The 17154-nt window shown below is 37.7% G+C and overlaps 1 protein-coding gene across 6 annotated transcripts in view; it reads left to right on the top strand.

Annotated features, from left to right (window-relative positions):
* Positions 1 to 17154, top strand: part of RAF1 (Raf-1 proto-oncogene, serine/threonine kinase) — a 60087-nt gene that overhangs the window by 15117 nt on the left and 27816 nt on the right. The gene's annotated exons all lie outside the window — the stretch shown is intronic.

Below are 17154 nucleotides of genomic sequence, written 5' to 3'. Positions count from 1 at the left end.
GAACAGTGCTTGGTTTTATTAAAAAAAAAAAAAAAACAACCCAAAAAACCAACCTATGAAGGGAAATGCCAAACAATACTAGTAAATCAAACTTTGGAAATAACTCCAGCATAGTAGAATTTCATAATGGCTTCAACTGGGTGTTATAAGGTGGTTTTTGTCTAGAATCTGTCTGATGAGCTGTTATATAGGACTTTACTGACTGCCAGTCAACAATTGTATTGTGATTCTGCGGTTGTAGAATTCCACAGTTGTTAGTGTTCTCATTCTAGAGTGTAATCCCACAGCAGAGTGTGATTCCGAAACGACTGCGCTGATGAGTTCTGTTAGAACTCAGCACTCACTGGACCCCGAGGGCAGCATTTGTTATTCAGGAAATGTCTCAAGGACCCATTGTATGCTAGACACCATTAAAGGTGGTGGGGTTGTAAGAGTGAAATGAGCTCAGCTTCTTGGAGCTTCTATCTAGTGGGGAGGTAGGCCCTAACCACTGAGTAGGCAGGTAACTAATACAATTTCTAAGTATTGTATTAGATGGTGTAAAGTATTAATGAAAACCGTAAAGCTGAGTAAAGAGAAAAGAGTGATGGGTAGGGGCAGGAAACACTTGAGCAGGATGGTGCAGGGGGTCCCCTTTGAGGAGTGACATTTGAGTGGAAACATAAGAAGTCAGCAAGCAGTAAGAAAGCCAGTGTGACAGAAATAAAGTGAGCAAGGGAGGAGGGTAGGAAGTAAGGTGGAAAAGGGAGACAGATAGAGGCCAGGTCATCATGTAGCCTTGTAGGTCATAAAGAATTTGGGTTTTATTTTGAGAGTAATGGGGAACCGATGGAGGATTTTAGGAGGTGAAGAATGTGACTAGATTTGTGTTTTAAGATGGCTCTGTAGAGAATAGATTTAGAGGGATTGAGAGTGGACACAGTGATACTCGGAGTGTAATGTAGATCAGGAAATGATGGTGGCTTAAGTTAGATTGGCTGGGGTTAGGTGAAAGTGGTGGATTTTGAAGGAGGAACAGGACATGGTGCATGGGTACATGTGGTGAGTGAGGGAAAGAAAGGGATCGAGGATGATGTCTTGGTGACCTTGTGCTGATAAGCAGGCACTTAGCATCAGTAGTGGTAATAGAGCAATCACAGTAATAGCCATCATGGATTAAGTGCCCACTATGGGTCAGGCATTGAGTTTTGCATTCTTTGTAGTTTTTCATTTATTTCTCACAACAGCCTCTTAAAATGTAGTGCTCGTTTTACAGATGAAGAAATTAAGGCTTCGGTGTGATTTGCCCAGGTCCACACAGCCAAGAAGGTTATTCAACTACAGGTCTCTGACTTCAAAGCACACGCTTACTTTATTTAGTCATTTAACAACTACTTGCCAAATATTCTTCTAGGAGTTCAGTTTACAGAGGTTAAAGCCAAGTCACTGCGCTCATGGAGTTTAAAAAAATCTTTAGTTTGTATTTTACAAAAGAAATCTTAACCATAACAGTATTTGCAGTTTTGTGGTCCAAGTGTGTAGGAGGAAGGTGCTTACCTGAATGTCGGTTGGATTTTTGGTAGCTTTAATCTTCTAGTTTAATCATACAACTTTGACCTTGCAAGTAAGCCCATACTAAAGCCTCTTCATTGCTCAGTAAGGTTAGGTCCCTAGGCTCTTTCTCTTCCTGTTGTGCTTCTTTATATACAAACATGATTATCTCTTTTTCTCAAATCCTATTGTCATTAGCACATGCTGAGGAGTGGGGGAGTTAACAGAGGTACTGTATTTTGCCATATTTAATGCGTACTTTTTGTCCCAAATTTGTGAGGGAAAAATAAGGATGTGCATTATGCATGGGTAGTACTAATTCCATGTCTGTATAAATGTTTTTAATTCTTTTATTTATGCTTATGAGTTAAAAGTGTAACTCTAGAAATCAGTAACAATATCCATATGCAAAAGAATACCCTGGAATACGATAATCGGTTTTGTTGAACTTACAATGAACTTGCAATGACGAAAAGTTCTTGGCCTTCTATGATGTGTAAATATTGTAAATTTTTTTACTGGTACATGAAATTTCTTGTACCTTGTACCATTTCTTGTGTTTTGTAATTTGTTACATAAAATTTCTTGTACCATAATATATTAAAAAATAAATACTAAAATTCCTTTACCATACACAAGTACCTAAATGTAAACAAATAAAATTTTGAATTAAAAAATTAAAATGAAAGATTTTTTCCCCTGAAAGTTTGGGCCAAAAACGTGAGTGTGCATTATACATGACAAAATACGTTACGTACAATGACAGTCAGAAGTGGCTCTGGCAACCCAAGTGTAAAGTGTCTGAAGAATACAAAGGAGACACAGAACTCTGTTGTCTGTTACATTCATTATCATTACTGTTTTTGAAACTTTTCCACTAAATACTAGAGAAGATTAAATACCTGAAAGTTCTTTGAAGTCATGTTTTATCTTAAATCTTTGGTTCTTGAATTTTACTTCATAATAGGTATGTTATAAAAATATTTAAGAACATTAGTTACCTTAGTAACCCCCCTCAGCGAAGTCTGAGTAAAACTGTTGGATGTTACGAATTATTCCAGAATTTATATTGTCAGTAGCCAGAGTTGACTCATAGTACTGTGTTTCCTCGAAAATAAGACCTCGCGGGACCATCAGCTCTAATGTGTCTTTTGGAGCAAAAATTAACATCAGACCTGGTCTTATATTTTATTGACCTGGTCTTATAGTAAAATAAGACCCGGTATTATATTATATTAATTATATTATACTATATGATAATATTATGTAAGACCCGGTCTTATTTTGCTGTAAGACCGGGTCTTACACAGTATTATCATATAGTATAATTATAATAGTCTTATATTAACATTTGCTCCAAAAGACACATTAGAGCTGAGTGTCCGGCTGGGTCTTATTTTCAGGAAAACAGTATCCAAGATTCTCTCTTCAGTTTCTGGGAGTTCTTGAATTCACTGAACTTCTCAGAAGTGGAAGGTCTCAAGTTAACCTTTATACCCACCACTAAATGATGCTCTGATTCTGTAAACTTACTGGTGAGTGTAATACACTTCAAAACGAAACAAAGCAAGAATGGGTAAGTTCAGCTTCCCACCTGAAGAATTTGTAATAGAGATACAAATTTTACTAATTTTCAGAATTCTTTTTATGTGCCAGACTCTTAGGTACATTACGTACATTATCTTAATCATTCTTCACTGGGATTCAGTAATGTTTGTACTGTCATTATTATTATCTTAATTTTATAGCTGAGGAACCTGAGCCTGAGGGAGTTTAAACGTAAGTTGTCCAAGTTTAGACAGCCTGTAAGCAGTGAGGTTGGATTTCAAACCCAGTACTACCTCTCTTCTTACTCATTAAACCGTTTTGCTTAAGTAACTGATAGAAAGTGTTCTGTATAGCCCCCAGGATGTAGTAGTAAGTAGTCTTACGGTTGCTGCTGCTGTTCATTTACTTAGCAAATATTTTTTTTGAGCAACTACTCTTCATACCTTTAGTTCTTAAGGATAGAGATGTTTTTTCTTAGGACCCTTAGATGCTAAGGAACAGAATCCATTTCAAACTACATTAAATGTAATAGTGAATCTTCGATATTGGGGTTTGGGGCAGGAAAAGTTCCAGGATTTATGAGAGAGAGAAACCAGGAATTAGAAAGTTCAGAAACCCAGATAGCCCCTGCCAAATTACTGCATACCTGCCCCTCCCAACAGCTTTCTTGAGATATAAATCACGTACCATGCAATTCATCCATTTAAAGTATATACTTCGGTGTTGTTTTCTTCTAGTATATTAAGAGTTGTGCAACCATCACTACAATCAATTTTAGAACATTTTCATCACTCCCAAAAAGAAACCCCTTAGCCATAACCCTCCAAACCTTCTTACCCGCCTAGCCCTAGACAACCACTAATCTACTTTCTATCTCTACAGACTTGCCTGTTTTGGACTTTTATATGAATGGAATCATGCAATATATAAACTTTTGTGACTGGCTCCTCTCACTTAGCATGTTTTCAGGGTTTAGCCATGTTGTAGCATGTATCAGTACATCACTCATTTTTATGAACAAGTAATATTCCATTTCCATTGTTTGGATTGACCATATTTTGTTTATTCATTAATTGATGGGCATTTGGTGTGTTTCCACTTTTGGCTATTAGGAATAATGCTGCTATGAACATTCTAAGGTTCTAAGGTTTTAGTAACCTGCGAGTCAACCCTGAAGTCCTGTAATTCCAGTCTGCAGGTACGAGAGAACCCTGATGTTTTTCATGGCTCTGAGCAGGCTTTTGGAGGGTAAAAGAATAATTTTATTAGGTTTTATTTGGAAATATTGAAAGTAACCAGGGGAACCAAAGGATCTTTTTTTTTTCTTGAGTGCACCAGGGTCCGGAGACTCCCAAGTTGGGAGCAGGACTGCTCTAATCCTACCCACCTCGTTTTTAAGATGAAGCCCCGTAGTCCAGGGAGGTGCAGGGGCCTCTCAGCGCCTCCCAATTTAGCATCAGTGACTTTGATAGTATTTTGACTTATAAGGATCAACGTGCTATTTTATTTTAATGACATGGTAGAATTAGGCAACTGTAAACATTCTTTTGAAAAATTTATTGTGGTAAAATATACATGACAAATTTACCATCTTAACCATTTTTAAGTGTACAGTTGAGTAGCATTAAGTACATTCACACTATTGTAACCATCACCACCATCCATCTCCAGAACCTTTCATCTTCCCAGACCTAAACTCTACCCGTTTAAGTCCCCTCTCCTACTCTCCCTCCTGCCCTTGGCAGCTACCATTCTACTTTGTCTATGAATTTGAACATGTCAGTTGTGTCATATAAGTCATACAATATTTGCCCTTTTGTAACTGGCTTATTTCACTTAGGATAATATCCCTAGGCTCATCTATGCTGTAGCATTATCAGAATCTCCTTTTTTTTACAAAAAAAGATTTATTGGGGAATATTGGGGAGCAGTGTATCCTTCCAGGGCCCATCAGCTCCAAGTCGTTGTCCTTCAGTCTAGTTGTGGAGGGCGCAGCTCAGCTCCAAGTCCAGTCACCGTTTTCCATCTTAGTTGCAGGGGGCACAGCCCACCATCCCATGCGGGACTTGAACCGGCAACCTTGTTGCTGAGAGCCCCCACTCCAACCAACTGAGCCATCCGGCCGCCCCTCCGGAAGCACAGCGGCAGCTCGCCGTCCCCAGTCCAGCTGTGGAGCGCACAGCTCATTGGCCCATGTGGGAATCCAGCCGGCAACCCTAATTTTAAGACCTCGCGCTCTAACCAGCTGAGCCATCCGGCCACCCCAGAATCTCCTTTTTAAGGATGAATAGTATTCCCTTGTACATGTATAGCACATTTTGTTGTCAATTCATTGTTTGTTGGACACTTGGGTTGTTTCCACCTTTGAGCTAATAATGGTGCTATGAACACGGGTGTGCAAATATTTTTGGGGTAACTACTTTCAGTTCTTTGGGGTCTATATCCAGAAGTGGACTTGCTGGATCGTATGGTCATTCTATTTTTAATTTTTTGAGGAACTGCCATGTTGTTTGCCATAGAGGTTACACCATTTTACATTCCCACCAGCAATGCACAAGCGTTCCAATTTCTCCACATTGTTTTTTGTTTGTTTTTTTAATTTTTATTGAGGAATATTGGGGAACAGTATGTTTTTCCAGGATGTCAAGGCGTTTTTCAATCTAGTTGTGGAGGGCACAGCTCACTGGCCCATGGACTGGAACCGGCAACCTTGGTGTTAATGAGCACCTCGCTCTAACCACTGAGCCAACTGACCGCCCACCAGCGGCTCAGCTCCAAGCTCAAGCCATTGCTTCTCACTGGTCCATGTGGGAATTGAACTGGCGACCTTGGTGTTATGAGCAACACAGTCTAACCATTGAGCAAACCGGCCACCTCATTTCTCCACATTCTTGCCAACACTTCTTTTCTTTTTTGATAACATTCACCTAATGGGAGTGAAGTGATATCATTGTGGTTTTTATTTTCATTTCCCTAATGATTAGTGTGATGTTGAGCACCTTTTCGTGTTCTTACTGACTGTTTCTGTGTCTTTGGAAAAATGGAGATCAAATACTTTTGCTATTTTTAAATTGGGTTGTCTTTTTTATTAAGAGTTCTTTTTTCTATATTCTATAGAATACATTCTAGATGGAAGTCGCTTATCAGATATATAATTTACATATATTTCCTCCCATTCTTTAGTTGTGTTTTTACTTTCTTGATGGTGTCATTTGAAGCACAAAATGCTTTAATTTTGATGAAGTCCAATTTATGTTTTGTTTTCTTTTGTTGTGCTTTTGGTGTTATTAAGAAGCCACTGCCAAATTCAAGATCATGAAGATTTACTCCGGTGTTTTCTTTTAAATGCTTTATAGTTTTTTCAGTTTCAGCTCTTACATTTGGGTCTTGATCCATTGGGTTAATTTTTGTATATGTTGTGAAGTAGGGGTCCAACTTCATTCTTTTGCATGTGTGTATCCAGTTGTCTCAGCAGATGTTCCTCTGATACCACCAGACGTTATGGGTATCTCAGGTTTTATGCTTCTTTTATGTCCTTCAGTCACTGTGGCAGTTTCAGTTAGTGTCCAAGCAGGCTAATAGTCTCTCAAATGGTGTGTGTTGGTTGACAGCATCTTGGAATTTTCATGTATAAAATCGTAGTGGTCACTGCTGGGAGGTGCTCGTGGGCTTTTGCCATAAGCTTCAGTCTGTGTGAGGACGGGGTGGCAGACACTTTCAAAATCATATTTGAGCGGGGGTCATAAGGGCCCAAAGGCACTAAGGGAGATACTACTACCTTTTGTAGTTCAGACATGGCCTGCTTTTGTTCAGGTCCCCACTCAAATATAGCGTCCTTTCTGGTAGTCTTATAAATGAGAGCTAGCAATATTCCCAGATGTGGAATATTCGTTCTCCAAAATCCAAATAAACCAACCAAATACTGTTCTTCTTGTTTAGTCCTAGGGTTGGGCAGCGACAGCAGTTTATTTTTAGTTGATTGTAGAGTATCCCGAGTGGCTCCAGCTCAGGTCATTCCTAAGAATTTTACTGCATGGCTCTTTGCTGGATTTATTAACCAGCCCTGCTTTGTCATGTGCGTCACCATTGCATTCAGATCAGTCCTAACTTACACTTTGGTTTCTAATATCATAATGTCATCAATATAGTGTATTATTACACTTGAGATCTGCATCAAGTTCAAATCCCTTCTGACCAAATTATGACAATAAGCTGGTGAGTTCAGATAACCCTATGGCAGCATAGTAAAAATAAATCGGGGTCCTTCCCAAGTGAAGGCAAATTGTGGTTGGCTCTTTTCCAAGGTTGAGATGGAGAAACATTTGCAAGGTCCGACACTAGTACCAGCTTCCTTTAGCCTTCTGTATTTTCTGTGTGGTTGGGACCATGTCCGGAACTGCTGAGGCTATGGGCAGTTCAACTTACTTAAGCCTCAAGAGCACTGTTAGTCTCCATGAGCCATCTGCGTTTTTCACAGGCTACACAGGGCTATTTACCAAGCAAAGTCATTGGTTGCAGCACTCCACCTTCTAGCAAGTCATTAATTAAAGTGGTAATCTCTTTGTATTCACCAGGTATTCTATATTGCTTTAAGTTAACCACCTGTGTGGGCTCCGGCAGTTCTAGTGGTTCCCATTTAGCATACCCAATTAAAATGGGCCTGCGGGCAGACTTACACACCTTCTGTTTTGCAGTATTATTAGGTGGGGGAAGCAATCCCCAGTCAGACATAATATCTATCCCAATAATGCATTTAGGTATAGGAGATGGGACCACCTCACACAAAATCTGTTCAAATCCCCCAATTTTCCAATAAGCTTTTAATTCCATAAACTCTTACATTACTAATGTAACTTCATCAAGAGGTTTTGGTTTTACAGTGCATTGTGCTTCTGTATCATGGAGTCTCAGAAAAGTTTCTTCTCCCTCTGGCCATTTTCCCTATTATGTTTCCCCGAAAATAAGACCTAGCCGGACTGTCATCTCTAATGCATCTTTTGGAGCAAAAATTAATGTAAGACCCGGTTCTAATATAAGACCGGGTCAATATATATAGTATAATATAATATAACATATACTTAATATAATTAATATAATCAATATAATATAATATATACTATAATATACCTGGTCTTATTTTAATTTAAGACCTGGTTTTATATTAATTTTTGCGCCAAAAGACGCATTAGAGCTGATGGTCTGGCTAGGTCTTATTTTCAGGGAAACGGTGCATATGTGCATATGGCCTTGGGTCCCTGGCTGGGGAGGGGACAGAAGACCCTGGCCTTGATTAATCTTCCTGACCATCTCCCCAGGGGATTCCTAATCAGATTCCTCATCTTACTGCAGTAAATAGAGTGGACTTGTTTGGGTCCCTTTAATGTTTAATTGGTCTCGCAGTCTCTGGTCCCGCTGCATCTACACCTTTGTTTCAGCTCCATCAGTGTCTGCTTTATTCATTTCAGTAACCATCAGAAGACTTCCACTCTGCCGGCTCTGTCAGTGGCTTTGAGTTTGAAATCTGTTCTTTTTTATTAAAAAGGGAGATTAGGAAGTATTAATTAAAGATGCCAGATTGAGACCTTTTCCTTATCATAATCTTTAACTGATTGATTCAGTGTTATTTGATGTCTTGTTCTCAAATCTCCTAATCATTTTGTAAACCATGAATAATATATGGGCCCATGCTTTGGGAAATTCTGTGCTGCTGGACTATTCGTAGTGTTCAACCACCTAGAATGTCTCAGGAGCCAGCACAGGTCTTATATCCCCCTCTACAAGGAAGAGTGTCATTAAAGGTATATATAGGATCATGAAAAACTTTTAAAATGTGAGCTGTTTCCTTTTCTTCCTGTTCTCCCTCTCCTCCCTTCCTTTCTGAAGAAAAGAAAAAGCCATTACGTAGGTGAGTATTATTGGTGGTAGTTTCAGATTGCTAGAAAGGGCCACAATATTACGGATTCTTGTCCCTGATGCCCCCTTCTCATCTAAGTATTTCCCTTCCCTGGCATCCTGGGCATTTTGTTTTCTTCTTTCCTGTGTTAATGCCCTATTCTCTATATTCCAAGTCTTTCTCTTTCTTGATTTACTCTTATTCATGTAACAAATTCTCTGAGAAAGAGATCATGAATGGTAAAATTTTTGTAACTATGAATGTCAGAAAATATCTCCCTACTACCTTCATTGACAGTTTTACTGATTAATCTAAGTTGGAGATAATTTTCCTTCAGAATTTAGAAGACTGTGCACCATTCTAGCTTCCAGTATTGAGAAATTTGAAGTCATTCTGATTCCTGGTCCTCAGTATTTTGTTCTTTAGAATCTTCTGGTCCTCCATTATTAGAAAATTTAATGTTATAAGCATTCGATAGGCTGTCTTAACTCTAGTTAATCTGACAGCTCAAATCAACCAGTTGGGTTCTTTACATGTTAGAGACTTTCCTAAAATGTCTGCTAATCCATGGCAGTCTGCTTGTTTTTAAGAGGATAAGATTAAATAGCTGATTAGAATCTTGCAGTGCTTGGGTTAAGCTCAACTTTGGGCTTCATTGTAAGGTAGGAGAACTCATGTCAGTTTCTTTGAGCCTCGTTGCCCAGCTATGGAAGAAAGAGGCTGTTGGTCTCTGCATTCAAACATTCAGTTAGCATAGTTTTTAGAATGGCATCCATGCTTTAAACTATACCCTAGAGACCTTTTTAAAAGTGTTTTTATTTGGGAGTATTGGGGAACAGTATGTTTTTCTAGGACCCATCAGCTCCAGGTCAAGTCGTCGTTTTCAGTCTAGTTGTGGAGGGCACAACTCACTGGCCCATGTGGGAATCGAACTGGCGACTGTGTTATAAGCACAGCGCTCTAACCACTGATCCAACCGGCCACCCCTAGAGACCTTCTGTTTTACCTTTTCAGGAATAAAAGATATTGGGCATTCTTATTAGAAGCATTTCAGAGAGCTCTTGGGAACTAGGCTGCTGAGTTATACTTTTCTTTGAAAGAGTATAAAAAACACAAAATTGTCTCACTCAACACATAATCTGATGGAGAGCTGTCTGGATATTAAATTCTTACGAAAGTTACACCCACTGGTGTAACTTTATCAGTGTGCCTTTATCAGTGTGTATCTCTACACTTTCTAAACGTTTAGAACACTTTGTTACTTCTGAGAAGATGAAGTAGCAGTATGACCTGCCTTTTCTGGGTTAAATTTACCAACCTGCCCCCCACCCACCCGAAAAAATAATCAGAAAAAAAAGTGACTAATTGCTTCAGACAATAAGCTTATCTTAAAGACAAAACTTCACCCAAGTCCAATTTAAACATATTAAAAACATGACAGTAGCAGCACTCACACATAATTCTTCCCTTTTCACCCAGTAATCCCACGCCTAGGGTGTTAAGCAAAATACCTATATTCCTGAAGGTGTTTAGTTCAGGGTCTCTGTTAGGATAAATAATGTATACCACTCTTTGTAAGATGTATTCTGATTCCAGAGATTTTAGAATTTGAAGAAAAAAAGAAGTGTGTCTTAAAATAGGTAAGAATAAATTAAATCCCACACAACAATAATTACACAAATAATGATCAAATATTTAAAATTAAATTGGAAGAATAATGCAGCATGGGATTTGGACTGAGAATGCGATTGTGCATACATATGGACAAAGATTAAGGCCACAACTAGCCCCAAAGAAATCATTGCCAAATAGCAAAAGGTCCACTGCTCAGCCGGTAGGACTGACTGCCCCCTTCATGTGAATTAGAATCCCCTTCCTCCAGGCCGATGGTGGTGTGTACTAGGGACGTAACTTCTTAGCGAGTGAACCATTGGCTGGATGTGCTGGGTGTCCTTCTGTAAGGCAGAAGTTAGAACAATATCGTTCACGGTGTCAACCACAGTGCTTAAGTGCCTTGGAAACACCGAACAATTTTTATAACAACTCAATGAGGTATTATTCCTTTTTTTACAGTTAGTTAATTCTTCAGCCCAGACATCCTCTGAACTCCAAAATTATATATCTATTGTCTATGTAGTTTATTTGCAATATAGCGGCTGGAGCTATCCTTTTAGGACCTCAGGCAGATTGTGTCTCCTCTGCTCTAAAAACTTTCCAGGGCTTCCGTTCCACTCAGTAAAAGGCAAACTCCTTATATTGACCAACAAGATAGTATGTTATCTGCATTGTCCCTTCTCCCCCCAACTGTATTCTCACTGCACTGACCTCGGTGGTCTCTTTGCTGTACCTTGTATACGGGACATTCCTGCTCGAGGATTTTTTCGCTGGCTGTTTTCCCAGCTCTCTGCGAGTCAGACTCCCTGACTTCCAAGTCTTGGCTTAGCTGTTACCTCCTCACTGAGGCGCCCCTGATCTCACTGTATAAATTGTAGCCTGCGCCCTTCTTCCAGCACTTATCTATCACTCTCTGTTGTATTACATAATTTACTCTATTGTGTGTCTCCACTAGAAAATATGCTTCTTCTGAAATCAGGGCTCTGTTATCTCTATTTCACTGAGGTAATCCAAGCATCGAGAACAGTGCCTAGTAGGTACTCAATAATGTTTATTGCATGAATAATTGAGATAATTGGTGTGGGGGAAGTGAAGCAATTAAGCAAAAGGCCACACAGCTCATAAAAGGTGGAGGTAGATTTTGAACTGATATCCACGTATTTTGCTTCTAATACTAGAAGATGATATTCAAAAAAAATGTGTTAGGATGAGTAAGATTATGGGTAACTTTTTTCCTTTATCCTTCTCCTCAATTTAATTCTTAGGTCATATTTTTATTTTTTTCAAGAAGAAAAAGACAAATAATTTAATAGAAAATCGAACCAAGGACAAGAACAGACAATTTACAAATATCCAACATATCCAACATTACTAGAGTTAAGTAAAAATCAAATTAATGAGTTAGTATTTATTATCCATTAGATTGACAAAAGTTTAAATGACTGATATTGTCTTGGTAAGGTGTGAGCATCAAATTGTTACTACCAGTAATTTCCTGTAGGTAGTAGAAACAATAAGTTCATAATACATATTTAAATTTTCAAGTGATGGGATTATCGATGTTTTCAGATGTAGCTAAATAAAAAGCAAAACTCTCCCTTAGAAGGAAGAAGCAACTGTACCAAGCCTTAAACACTATGCTAAAACTAAAATTCCAAAAACATTTTGAGCTTATATCATATTTTAAATAAAAGTATAATTTTTAAAAAGGTACCAGAGTGGAAGGAAAGAACCAAATTGTCAGGAAGCTAGTGCAGGCAGCCACAAGGTTGAAATCTGGTACCTCATCTGAGCAATAGCTTGTCCCACAAATGCACTGATCTTATCTGTCTTAAGAATAAAGAATGATGGTGTGATAAAACCTTGGTAAAACTTGTGAGTGCTTTTGACCTCAGATGTTCTGTCAGTAATCTTGGTTATCTTTCTGTGTAACATTGGACAATTTTATTTTACTTTTTTGGTCCTCAGTTTCCTCCAAAATCAAAATAATAGTCTTTCTCATAGAGGTGTTGGGAAGATTAAATGAGACACCCTATGTAAAGAACTGAAACTTATTATGTACATACCGAAATGTAAAGAACTCAATATTAGCATTGTTGCTGCTTAGTTGGTACAGAATTTTAAGAAATTTAATTTTTGATGAATGGGTCTTGTTGCCTAGTGAGTTTTGGCAGGTGTCAAAATAGAGAGCAACCAATATTGTTATTGTTTAGGTAGCCAAAAAGTCTTTGTTAAATGTTTGTGTTTTTTTTTATGGATGCTTTCTTGTGGTTATATATTATATTGAAAAATAGCCATTTTCCTTAATTTATATATGTTTTAATATTTAATGTATAGTGGATCCTACAACTACAACCCCATTGGTTTTGAGTAATGTCTGTGGGTCACTTGTGCTAAGTTCTGAGAGAACAGAGAACAAAGAAGGCTTGTACTCCATCCTTAAGGAGCTTATAGCAGGCAGGGAGGCAGACATGTAAATAAATAATTATGATACAAGGTGTGAAGTGCTGTTAATATATATGTGAATAGTATAAATATGAAAAAGAGGAGGGAGTAGTAAGTTATGAATAGGGAGCAAAGAGGGGAGGCTTTATGAGGGGGAATTTCAGGTGCTTTACTTGAAGAACATCCCAGAGGACCCAAAGCCTCAAGAGACGCACACAGTATTCTACCGAGGGACTGCCCCTCAAAGAAAGACTTTAGAAACCCACTTTGTACATTTTAAGATGTTTGTACTACATGCAAAGACTGGATCTCTCAAACCATCTAGAAGAGAAAGTAAAAACGGTTGCAAGACTAGATGAGTGCTGCAGTCTTGGTTGTGTATAATTTAGATAAGGATTTAAATTGGGGAGGGAATCTATGTTAAGTTCAGTGGAGGAGAGTTAACACCACACTTTTCATTTGGTATTTTATTTGAAAGCAGAAAAGAACATCATCTCAGCAGGCAGGAAACAGAGGGCCTCACAGCACCAAAGATCTTTATAAGAAGTGGTAAATAAGAAAGTAGAGGAAGGGCTATTGAGAGAGAGAGCGAGAGCGAGAGGGAGAAATGTTAGAACTCAACATAGGGCAAAAATAATTTGGTAAATGAGACTATATAGTGTGAGAACCATAGTATGTAAATTCCAGCCTTAAAAATGTCCCATTAAGTTAGTGAACCCTGTAGCCCACTCAGTGTTGGAGAATGAGCTCAGGTTACTGGCAGTGTATCCAGTAAAGTAGATAGCTTCATAGTAAATTTGAATGATGAATAAGGTCACAAAGTAATGGTACCTGAGAAAAGAATGAAAACTTAATATACTAAGTTTTTGAGTCCACATAGCAATGAAATACATGAAACTGGAAGAATTAACAGAAAGTAGGGGAAATGACTTCTGTTTTAAATGTAACATAAGGTGGGATTAGCACACATGGAGAGGGTTCATTGGTAGGACTAATAAAGACACTTTAAGACTAGATGGATCCTTAATAAAAGCCATTGTTCAAGTGCAGGAAGATGTATTTTGTGTGGATAAATGCCTTTGGAAATCTGTACAAATTCTCCTAGAGATTCTGGGCTTTAGAATTACATTTATAGTTTTCAAACTTAGTAGTGATCAACATGAAGAAGTACATGTGTGTGCATCTCAATCAAAGATTTCTCGAAATACTACTTACCTGTACTATGTGAGATACATTCTGCTCTATCTAATTTAAGAGAGCTGGTCATATAACTCACCAGAGTGATATCCTGACCACTATGGGTCATACCCCATAATTTGAAAAATGCTGAGTTATATACTCTAGGAAAGAAAGAGACTTGAGTTTTTTAAGTCTCTTCTCTGAAGACGCTGTCTATTAAAAAGAGAGTACCTCCTCTGTCCTTGTCTGAAACTATTTTAGTTACACCACAGAACGGGCCCAAAGAAGGCAGCTGAAATGGATCTCCAAGTAGAGCCTATCGGATTGCTCAGGGGCTTGGCCTTTGACTCTTTGTTGAGTCCACTTGCTGCATAATTCAGGGCTGTGTGTCTTTCTAGTATGGTTATTTTTTCTCCTAAACTTCATACTATTTAGAATTTATAAACCATCTTTTAAGTTAGATCTAGAAACTTGGATATATCTCTGACTTTCTGAAAAGGAATATTCACATAGAGAATAAATGAGGTTGAGAGTGTGACAAGTGACCTATGATAATAAAAATGGACATTTTGTATAGAAAGATAAATCTTTGAAAAGAGTCTATATTTTAAAAATCTTGAATTATGTGCCTTAAGTGAACATATCTTCAAACTCCAGTATGGCAGAATGAAGCATGAAGCCAGTAAAAGGCAATTTTTGTTGTTGAACCAGTGGAATCTACCACCCTAAGAAATAAAGTAGGCTAAAAATAATAGATTCAGAGAAATTTAGGTAAACTCATGATTGACTGAGTAGGATGACTGCAAAAAGCTAAGCTATCTAGCAGTTAATGAGTGGTCCCCTTTTTCTATCGTAAAATACCCCCAACCTGGTGCCTGTCAGAGACTGACTTGGTGATGAGGCTCATCGTGGCAATTGTTTGATGTAATAGTAGCCAAAATGGAGGAAGCAGAGTAGGGTAGGTCTAGGCTTTTTGATTTCTGAGGTGTTCTGTGAGGCCAGGGTGGGTTGCTGGAGGGGAACTGGAATGCAGAAGGAAGCTGCTTGGAACTGGCTGAACCTGAATTCTAGAATAGGCTAGAAGAATTCATAGTAAGTAAATTGTAGACACCCTAAGTAATTTATGGACTTTAGTTATCACAATAAATGAAATTATGAATATGCTGTGTCTGTTCTAGTAAAAGGTAAATGTTTAGTCTGTAGAATACAAATTCTCAGGCTGTTTCACCAAATAAATGTTTAAAGTCAGGGAGCTTTTGTAATAATAAAGCTACGATTTTGTATATATGAAGAGAGTTACCTACAAAAAAAATTATTTTTTATGATTGGACTTTTACAGTTGGATTCCATATAAACTTTTTGTTACCAAGTTATCTTCAAATGGAATATTTAACAATCTTTTTTTTAAGCAACACTTTTTTATGTAAGGGTTGAATACCAAGAATTACTTTATGAACATTTTAAATTGATCTTTTTTGATGTTTGATTTACTTTTGATACTACACAACTTGTATAGTCCTTTAAAGTATTTTAAAATGTATTAGTGACAGGTGACGTTGGCCCCTTTCTTACATCATGGAAAATAATTTACAATTTTAGCAGTGCTGTTCAATATTATTTAAAGCTTAAAACTTTTAAAAAAGTTTGCTCAGGCAAAACAAAGTAGGATTTTTCATAACTTCAGATAGTAGTTTTTCTAGACAAAAATGTCTAGATAAATATTCTTTAAATTAGACCTTTAGCCAATGTGTTGGAGCAGCACCCTTTCCTCGGAGGTCTTGTTTTTGTAAACCAGCTGTGCTTTAAGTTGTTCTGGTTTAGTTCCACGACTTGGACTCGGAAGTAGTTCACAGTTTATTGGTATTACAAACAGTGCTGCAGTAAATACTCTTGTGTGTTTTTGTAGGGTTAGTTTTTTTTTTTTTTTCTGTAGGATAGATTGTCAAATGGTACCGGTGAATTTAAATGTGAATTTAAATCTTTAAATAATTAATAGACATTATTAGGTTGTGAGATTCTTACAGTTTATACTCTTAACCACAAGTAATAGCTTTCTTGTCAAATGCTTGTGATGGATGTTTTCAGTCTTAAATTTTATAAATCTAATATTAAAAAATTGTATTTTATTTTTAAAATTCTTATGTCTCCAGTATATACACACACATATGTTTATGGCCTTTGTGTTTTTATTCTGTGAATTTAATTCCCTGTGGCATTTTTCATCTTTTCCTTATTAATTTTCAGGAGTTCTTTGTATACCAGGAATAGCAATCCTTTATAGGGAGATACATATGTCTTTATAAAAATGATTGATTTCTTCCAACCCAGTTAGTTTCTCCATTCATAAGAGACTGCATTTGTTTTGAAAATTTTCTTTAGAACTGAAAGGCCTTTCACATTCAGAAGCTGATTTCTACTTTGCTCTATCTAGTAGTATGTTTCTAGGTGTGTATGTGTGGGTGTATATCTATTTTTTGACTTAGAGCACTTAACAGATCAGAGGGGAGAGACCACAATACTAGGGCTAGATTTACGTTTATGTTACATTTAGGAGTACTAGTATCAATAGGGCCTCTGAATGTTTCCATTTAAGATTGAAGTATGTTACTGCTGTATGCTTTTTAGGAGATGCTTCTTTCTTGTTTTCAGATGTGTTACCCTATGGTAAATTTATTAAGGAATACCCTTGCATAGAGCTTCCTATGATGAACAGGTTAAGGTGCTCGCATCAGCCCTGGGGCAACTGGTAAGGTCCCTGGCCTTACTGGGCTTGCTGCTTACCTCCGCGTGCCTTGCCTTAAACTATCATTTTGTATGTGTGGCGTGAGAAAGGTTGGAGCACTGACTTAGCAGCTTCTTAGCCTGTACGAGGTCTTGATATGGCATAGAAAAATAAAAATTATGAATAACTAATCTAAAACTTGTTAGAGTGGATTTGCTTTTAT

This window comes from Rhinolophus hipposideros (genome assembly GCF_964194185.1).
Source record: "Rhinolophus hipposideros genome assembly, chromosome: 14".
Lineage (NCBI taxonomy): Eukaryota > Metazoa > Chordata > Mammalia > Chiroptera > Rhinolophidae > Rhinolophus > Rhinolophus hipposideros.
The sequence above is the reverse complement of the archived record's forward strand: the minus strand, read 5'-3'. Positions and strand labels throughout refer to the sequence as shown.